The sequence below is a fragment of the Colobus angolensis genome, unplaced genomic scaffold (genome assembly GCF_000951035.1).
Source record: "Colobus angolensis palliatus isolate OR3802 unplaced genomic scaffold, Cang.pa_1.0 Scaffold398, whole genome shotgun sequence".
Classification (NCBI taxonomy): domain Eukaryota; kingdom Metazoa; phylum Chordata; class Mammalia; order Primates; family Cercopithecidae; genus Colobus; species Colobus angolensis.
The window spans coordinates 2,860,580-2,870,896 of NW_012117354.1; positions in this window are offsets into that span (position 1 = coordinate 2,860,580).

The window sequence follows — 10,317 nt, forward strand, 5'->3', positions numbered from 1 at the left end:
TTCAAGGAGAACTAAAAACCACTGCTCAATGAAATAAAAGAGGACACAAACAAATGGAAGAACATTCCATGCTCATGGATAGGAAGAATCAATATCAGGAAGATGATCATACTGCCCACGGTAATTTATAGATTTAATGCCATCCCCATCAAGCTACCAATGACTTTCTTCACAGAATTGGAAAAAAACTACTTTAAAGTTCATATGGAACCCAAAAAGAGCCTGCATTGCCATGATAATCATAAGCCAAAAGAACAAAGCTGGAGGCATCATGCCAGCTGACTTCAAACTATACTACAAGGCTACAGTAACCAAAACAGTATGATACTAGTACCAAAACAGAGATATAGACCAATGGAAGAGAAACAGAGCTCTCAGAAATAATACCACACATCTACAACCATCTGGTCTTTGACAAACCTGACAAAAACAAGCAATGGGGAAAGGATTCCCTAGTTAATAAATGGTGCTGGGAAAACTGGCTAGCCATATGTAGAAAGCTGAAACTGGATCCCTTCCTTACACCTTATACAAAAATTAATTCAAGATGGATTAAAGACTTAAATGTTAGACCTAAAACTGTAAAAACCCTAGAAGAAACCCTAGAAGAAAACCTAGGCAATACCATTCAGGACATAGGCATGGGCAAGGACTTCATGACTAAAACACCAAAAGCAATGGCAACTAAAGAGCTTCTGCATCGCAAAAGAAACTACCGTCAGACTGAACAGGCAACCTACAGAATGGGAGAAAATTTTTACAATCTACCCATCTGACAAAGGGCTAATATCCGGAATCTACAAAAATCTTAAACAAATTTACAGGAAAAAAAATCAAACAACCCCGTCAAAAAGTGGGCAAAGGAGATGAACAGATACTTCTCAAAAGAAGACATTTATGCAGCCAACAGACACATGAAAAAATGCTCATCATCACTGGCCGTCAGAGAAATGCAAATCAAACCCCAGTGAGATACCATCTCACACCAGTTAGAATGGTGATCATTAAAAAGTCAGGAAGCAACAGGTGCTGGAGAGGATATTGAGAAATAGGAACACTTTTACACTGTTGGTGGGACTGTAAACTAGTTCAACCATTGTGGAAGACAGTGTGGCGATTCCTTAAGGATCTAGAACTAGGAATATCATTTGACCCAGTGATCCCATTACTGGGTATATAACCAAAGGATTATAAATCATGCTGCTATAAAGACATATGCACACATATGTTTATTGCAGCACTGTTTACAATAGCAAAGACTTGGAACCAACCCAAATGTCCATCAGTGATAGACTGGATTAAGAAAATGTGGCACATATACACCATGGAATACTATGCAGCCCTAAAAAAGGATGAATTCATGTCCTTTGTAGGGACATGGATGAAGCTGGAAACCATCATTCTGAGCAAGGTATCCTAAGGACAAAAAACCAAACACGGCATGTTCTCACTCATAGGTGGAAATTGAACAATGAGAACACTTGAATACAGAGTGGGGAACATCACACACCAGGGCCTGTCATGGGGTGGGGTAGGGAGGAGGGATAGCATTAGGAGAGATACCTAATGTAAATTATGAGTTAATGGGTGCAGCACACCAACATGGCACATGTATACATATGTAACAAACCTGCACATTGTGCACATGTACCCTACAATTTAAAGTATAATACAATAAATAATTTTTAAAAACTGTAAAATATCTAAAACCAAATTGATTCCGATATATCTATGGGTGAAATTTGCTACCAATATGAATACAGAGTGGGAAAAACTGTCATTATGTCACATCTTAAATAGTAGAAAAAATCGGAATTTATTAAAAATACTGAACAAAATATTTTAAAACTAACCAATGCTATCCAAAATTTCTAAATCATCTAGTTTTCATTTCAGAGGATGCTATTTGTCAGTCCTCCCTCTGCTCTTCCTTTATTTATTGGAAATGGCCACAGCTATTTAATGCGATATGCCTAAACACATATGTTGTGAGCTGAACACACCATTTTCTATAATAGCAACATGCTAGAAATGCATTTTAGATCTGATATAAGTAGTTTAGTTTATTCTATTTGTATTTGCCTATGTATACTTGCTTCTGCAGCTCAGATTTCTCTAAGGAGAGAATAAAGTAGGAAATCTAATTTAAAAGTATAAGCTGTGAGCAGTTGAGGTTTAATTCAGGAATTTATAGACTCACTGCTGGCAATAAGCTCTGAGGAGTACATCTAATATAGTGCATTATGGCAACATCATTCAATGTGTTATATTTAAGTGCTTGTCAGCATTTCTATTTTAGACTCCTATTTCCTGGTGTTCATGATTCGATCATTAAAAATTGCTGGGGCTTGAACAAACAATTTGTGAAGATTTAGTTTTGCAGCAAATTGTGTAATTTTCATTTTTGAGCAGTAGAATGAATAACAAAGTTGCATGAAGAATAAAATCAAGTCAATGAAGTTGTACTTAGAACTTCACCTTGTAAAAGAAGCGGAGGGAGAAATCACCTTATGTGGATTGTGCACTAAACATTCTGAATAAATAAATGGGAGAATGTATCAAGAAGTTGAGCTTGGAATTAAGAGGAAAGGCCAATTGAAAATGAAGAAAATCATTTTTTTAAGCTTTGTTGCAGTATACAATACATATTTAATGCAGTCATCTTTGTTTAATAGGACAATGCTATGGAGAGAAATATAATGATAATCTTTTGGGAAATTAGTTATATAAAAATGTAGTCTGTTAATACCTGACAAGTCTAGGAATGATGAGCTTTGTGCTCCTTTGTGGTTGTGGTCAATAAACAGTTGCTGTGTTGGAGAGGCTTACATGTCACCTCAGAGAGTGGTGACTCCAAACTTACATCCCAGCATTAAACCAGACAAAAACACAGACAAAATGTGTCTCTTATTTCTTTTGCTAGAGCAACAAGATTGAAATGCTGCATAGTAACAGTGGGTGTAAAAGCCAATAATTTGAAATTATGGTATAGAAAGAGACAGAAAAAGAGTCCTATAACATTGTAGTGCTATAGTGTATGGTTCCCTTAAACAACTGTGGACACCAATTGGGTTGAATTAACTCTCCTTCTTTTCAGGAAAGTACCATAATTCCAACTCCTTGAATTTTCTGTATATGTTCATATACTATGATTCCATTCCATGGCATCAGTTACATATTGCAGATTGGGTTCCGGACCTAAGCTAGGTCAATTACAATCTCCTTCCCAAGGATTTGGAATTAGGAACAAAGGAGAGAGAGACAGAGGACAGTATTTTGCTTAGAGAAAGAGAAGGCAGCAGACACGCAGAGAGATGTAAAGATAATATGTAAAGATAATAGAGCAGAATCCTTTTTTTTTTTTTTTTTTTTTTGAGACGGAGTCTCGCTCTGTTGCCTGGGCTGGAGTGCAGTGGCCGGATCTCAGCTCACTGCAAGCTCCGCCTCCCAGGTTCACGCCATTCTCCTGCCTCAGCCTCCCGAGTAGCTGGGACTACAGGCGCCCACCACCTCGCCCGGCTAGTTTTTTTGTATTTTTTAGTAGAGACGGGGTTTCACCGTGTTAGCCAGGATGGTCTCGATCTCCTGACCTTGTGATCCGCCCGTCTCGGCCTCCCAAAGTGCTGGGATTACAGGCTTGAGCCACCGCGCCCGGCCTAGAGCAGAATCCTAATAGGTTCCTGGTTCTAATTTGTTCCTGAGGTTGAGCTGCCTATCTCTTCTTGGATTCTCTTGATATTCCAGTGTCCATTAAATAAATCCCCTTCTTGAGTTAAAGCTTCTTGGCTTCCATTACTTGAGCAGGGATCCTAACAAATATACAAGTTAACAAGGCAATACTGATAAAGTGGCAGCCATTCAGTTGCACAAAATTATAAGACTTGATTTATTTCTTGGATCTCCCATATATTCATCTTTACATACTGGGGATCAACTTGATTAACTATTAACTATCAATTGATTAATTGATCTTAGCGTCTTATTCAAAAACAATCCAGATTAATTGAAGCCTACTTTTGTCATCATGATTTTTCTAATTTCCCTCTAATTACCTATTACTTTGCTTGTTTCTTAGTATAACTTTTTTTTCAATATCTGAACTCTAAAGCCCTGTTATTTAGGTGAGATACAAAATCTTCAGTGTGATCCAAGTCTTTGTGTTTGGATTCTTTTGATTATAGAAGACAAAGGTAATACAGAAAGAATGAAAACCTCAAATTGAATTAAAGAATAAAGAGTACTTTTCAAATCTGAGCAAAACGATGGGAGTTATTTCCGAGGAAACCAAATCTAGCTACATTTTTAGGCCCCCATCTCTCGTGGCCCCCCAAAACTCTAGATTCTTTCAATGAGATAGCAAAATGACTATAGTAATTCTACCTTTCCTATAACACTTTATACCATACCGAGGAAAATTGAGACTATTGTCCAGTAGTTCCTGGAAAAGGCATGAAATTTTTTTCTATGCTTTGTCCTATACTGGGTCAGATGACCAGCTGGGCCTAAAATAATAAAATATACAAAATTTATTTAAAACAGTAAGGCTTCACTCTTAAAGTCAAGAGAAAAAGAAAATTTCAACCAAAATGCAGTTCTGTTAATAGGGGAGACAAAACTTCTCAAAAGATAATCATACCATCATCTCTAGTGATATAAAGAGGAAAAAGATGTTGGGAAGGCAATTAGTAAATGTTGACAGTACCATATGTCTGCATTGTTTCACAGAAGCCAGGTCCTTTAGAGATCTTGGATCAGGTGGTATGAAATCTCCTCCATTTGTGAAAGAAGATAAACCGTGGATGGGCTTCCGAATCAGAAAGGTGCAGGATATAGGAAATCTTATGGTGACACAGGTAGTAATTAAACAAGCAGGGAATTGTGAGAATACAGACCACTAGAAATGAGGCAGGAAGGGCACGTAACTGCTAAAGCAGAAAATGGCAATAACAGGAAAGCTGGGAGAATGTGAGCACCCCAAACTGGGATTGAGCTCCCTTGGCCTCAGGAAAATGGAGGAATCAATCCTGAAAGAGGAGAGAGTCTCAGAAGCATTTGCTAATAAGCAGAATATTATAATTTGCTAATGGAGGGAAGGATTGGGTACAAACTTCAGAATGTAAATAAAATTATACCAGATGACAGATGTATTCCTTCATCCCTTCACTCACCCATTTTATAAGTTTTTATTGTGTACCTACTGTGTGCCAGGTCCCATACTGGCTCCAGAAAGCACAAATGTAGACCAGACGGGATTCTGACATCATAACGCTTATAGATAATGGAATTTACAATTACATTATAAAACGTACTCTAAAAGTGTCTACCCAGATTACTCTGAGAGAAAATCAGAAGGGCAGCTCATTCATCCTACAGATGAAAGTCTTGGAGGGCTTCTGACAGTATGGATTCTGAGCAGAATCCTGATAAATTAGTAGAGCTGGGAAAAGTATTCTGTACAGAAGAACTGCTTTTGTAGAGATCCTGATATAATAATCAGATCAATCATCTTCCTATTTTCTCCTCCAGTGACAGAAAATAATTACATTATTCAAGAAGAATAATAGATACGATCTTCATAAACTGAGGTCTGAGAACTCCCAAATAGTCTATAAAGGTCCTTGTTATGGACTGAATATTTATAACCCCCTTGTGCAACTCATATGTTGAAAACCTAACACCCAATGGGATGGTATTAGGAGACGGGGCCTTTGGGAGGTAATTACGTCATCAATTGGAGCCCTTATGATAGGATTAGTGCCATTTTAAGAAGAGAAATTGTTTGCTTTCTCTGCTTTCTGCTACCTGAGGACTCAGGAAGAAGATGATTATTTGCAAACCAGGAAGAAAAGCCGCACCAGATACCAAATTGCTAGGCACCTTGATCTTGGACTTCCCAGACTCCAGAACTATGAGAAATAAATGTTTGTTGTTTAAGCTACTCAGTCTATGGCAATTTGTTATAGCATTTTGAACTGAATAAAACAGATTACAAAAAGTCTGTGAACTCCATTACCCCTGCCAAGTGTGCTTGTGTGTGGAGTCTTTATCTGAACAAACATTCTAACACAATTATCATATCTGCTCAGGAGTCTATGACACAAAACAGTTCATGAAGAAAGTTTAAAATTTCTGCTCTGTGGAAGATACTGCCAAGAGAATGAGAAGTTGGGAGATGATAGTTGTGAAAGATATATATGATTTTTAAAAAGCACCTGTTATCCAGAATATATAAAGAGCACTTAAAAATAAAAGTAATAAAATAAAATAATAAAATAAAAATTCAAAAATAAAATAATAGCCCAATGAAAAGTGGGCCAAAGACCTCCATAGACATCTCACCAAAGAAGATATACAGATGGCAAATAAGCATATGAAAAGATACTGCACATCCACATCATCAGGGAAAGGCAAGATTAAGATGGCATGACAATGGCACATCACTACAAACCTATCAAATGGCCAAAACCCATAACACTGTCAACAAGAAATGCTGGCAAAAATGTGAAGCAACAGCGACGCCTATTCATTGCTGATGGGAATGCAAAATGGTACCACCCACTGTGGAAGACAGTTCATCAGTTTCTTAAAAACTACACTTACCGTTGCCCACACAACACTGCAATCCCTCTCCTTAGTGTCTACTCAAAGGAGGAGAAAGCTTGTATTCATACAGAAACCTGCACATGGATGTTTTTAGCAGTTTTATTCATGCTTGCAAAAACTTGGAACTAATCAAGATGTCCTTCAGTAGATGAATAAACAGTGTTGCCTCCAGTCAATGAAATATTACTCAGTGCAAAAAATAATAAGCTAACAAGCCACGAAAAGACATGGAGAAAACTTAAATGCATGTTACTAAGTGAAAGAAGTTAATCTGAAAAGTCTACATACTATATGATTATCAATGAATATTACTAAGTGAAAGAAGCCACAAAAAGACATGGAGAAAACTTAAATGCATACTACTAAGTGAAAGAAGTCAGTCTGAAAAGTCTAGATGCTATATGATTCCAAATATATGACATTCTGGAAAACGCAAAACTATGGAGAAAGTAAAAACAGCAGCGGTTGCCAAGATTTGGAGAGGAAGGGATAAATAGGCAAAGGACAGAGAATTTTTAAGGGCAGTGAAAATACTCTGTGTAATACTATAATGCATATCATTAGTATACATTTGTCCAAACCCACTTTGCACAAGAGTGAATTTTAATGTAAACCATAGACTTTGGGTAATAACGTATCGATATGGGTTCATCAATTGTTACAAATCTACCACTTGGTGCAGGATGTTGATAGTGTGGGAGGGCAGAGAGCATATGGGAACTCTGTACCTCTGTACCTTCCTCTTAATATTACTGTGAACCTAATACTGCTTTAAAAAAAAAAGTCTTCTTCTTATTATTATAATTTTGTAGACAGAAAACTTCAACAATGCCAGCGTTTTACATGTTCCGTCATTATTTATACCCTTTAAAAACTTTAATTCTACTCTTAAAATAGAGCTTTCTGCAAACTTCCTCCACTCTCCTCTCACTTTCCCAGATTGTATTGTCTCCTTGCGACTAGCTTCTCTGGTGTTTTGTCTTGGAAGCTAGAGAGAGAAAATTGCTAACATCGCTTTTTGTTTGACTGTAACTGCTGCTGTAGTTCATTTTATTTGGACATGAATAAAATGGAGCACCCATGTGCTCTGCTGATGAGTGGCTTGCCTCCATGGAGATCCTGGAATCCTAAGGAGATGGGCTGCCTATCTCTAGTCAACTCCAAGTAGTGACATCTCAACACCTGCTATGGCACATGTGCCTCCTTGTTTGCTATGCAGGCTAGTCTTGGGACTTCATTTCTTCTATCCTCTTTACAGGCATGATGGATACACGGATTCATTCCATAGTCTCTGCAAGCTAGGAGCTGGGAAGTTAAGAGTGTGGTACTGATCACCTTTCCATATGGTAGTTTCCCCTCCAGACCAACTGACCCAAGTATTTTTTTTTCCCTGTGCTAGATATGGTACAGAGAATTTACTAAATCTACTGCCTAAGCAGACTATGCAATAAGGAGTGACATTTTAGTCTTCCCTTATTGAAGAAAACCCCAATATCTTTGAGCCTTTTTTTCTCCACTTTCTTTGTCCCTTTCCCACTTTCTTTGGATTAGGAGAATATAAATATTATCTCTTCTGCTCCTTGGAGGAGGGAGAAAACAGCTTTTCTTCGTAAACAATGTACTCCTCACAAGGTGGAGGGATTTCTTTCCTTTACTTAAGATGATGGGGTGGTGATCTAGTGGAGGTGAATTTTGGCATCTGACAAGAGACCCAGTAAATGTTGTGGTTTCAATTGCTGGTGACTCCTTTACAATATGACATGATTTGCTGTTTTCAACATACTCATACCTGGATTACTCTCTCCAGTGCTCATAGCTGGGCCCATTGTTCAACGTACTTGAAGATCCAGCCTCTCTCAAGTTCAATAGATAATCAAGAGGGAGAAATGAAATACTACAGTCAAGCGCCACAGAGTGAGGCATATTAATAATTAAGCTTCTTTCTTTTTGAAGGTGGATGTAAAGCCTTAGTATAGATTCATGTGCCATTATTGATGAGATGCAGGTATTTCCCAGTTGTGGTAGCGTGGCTCTGAAGCAGCTGAGAACTGAAGTTGATATTGCAGATCCATTGCCTTAGGACACAAGGCTACACAGTGTCTTTGTGAGCTGGAAATGAGGAGTGGGTGGGACAGAACACAGCACTGTGCTCAAAGGAGTGAGAATCACCATCGAGTGTCTGCTGAGCTGGCACAGGAAATATTTAATAAGATGAACTATAGGGCCTGTGTTGATTCTGGTCTACTTTTCATTTACCTGAATGGATAACTGACAGTCAGGAGCCAAGCATTCTATTCAGCAGCTACTTTGGATAGTGCTACCAGATTTTTAAATTTAATCACAGACTGGGACAGACTGCTGCCTGTTTCCTCTTTCAAAATACCTTTTTCCAATTAATCTGTAAATGACCTCATTTTAGACTCTGTCGTGGAAAATTGTCATTTCTTATTTCCTATCCATGACCTGCACCACATTTTCCATTTGTAGTGTGGGGGAAATTATCTTATGTCTTAGTGAAAAACAGAATTTGCTACCTAAACCCAAGGCTGAAAACATGAATGCTCACATTTGCCAGTGCCTCTTTGAAACCTGAGCATGACCACCTGACCTAGGCTTGGCTGCTCAGATGCACCCACCCTGAACTTTGATGTAAAGACGCAAGGTGGTGGTGGATGAGGGCTACACTGGTGGCAACATCTAATCTCCTGGTCCAGCAATGGCAGATTTTTCAGTGGGGCTTGAAGTGCAGCCTCCCTGATTTGGACCAATTTTTGAGCTTGTTTACCCAGCATTCTAGGTGATTCTGTGAACTATTTCTAATCCTATTCTTAAATTAGCTAAAGACAATTTCTACACTTGCAACTAAGAAGATAAAGTGAATTTTTTCTCAACATGGCTTAAGAGGGACACCATATTCTGCCTGGCTGAAAAACGTGAGTGAATTTCTATTATCTACTTTTTTTTTTTTTTTTTTTTTTTTGAGACAGACTCTTGCTCTGTCACCTGGGCTGGAGTGCAGTGATGTGATTACAGCTCACTGTAACCTCGGCCTCCTGGATTCAAGTGATTCTCCTGCCTCAGCCTCCCGAGTAGCTGGGACTACAGGTGCTTGCCACCATGCCCTGCTAATTTGTGTATTTTTAGTAGAGATGAGCTTTCACCATCTTGGTCTCAAGTGATCTGCCCACCTTGGTCTCTGAAAGTGCTGGGATTACAGACATGAGCCACCTTGCCGAGCCTCTACTATCCGCTCTTCTGCTGACTTTTCTCTCTAGTGATTTTCTTACCCAGGGCTATACTCTGGTCAATCCATTTTATTGGGTAGAAAATAAACTCAATAAATGACCAATATGGAATATAGAAGAAATAAAATTAATATACTTATGTTTATTAGGTAAATATTATTTTCTTAAGGAAACATTTTAAAAAATTAATTGTACTTATAGAGATGAGTGCATTTATTAGTGGTGATGATACAGGTGCATGCATTTGTCAAAACTTATGTGATGACACATTTGAATATGTGCAGTTTATTGTATGCCAATTATATCTCAATAAAGCTGTTAACATTTTTATAGTGTGCAAATATTTCATTAGTAAAATTTGCTTTTGTAATTAATGTGTATAAATCTTTATATTATATAAATTATCCAAAGAATATTGTTACAAAATAATTTGGAAAGAATATACCTAATTGAAAGATGTAAATGTTAC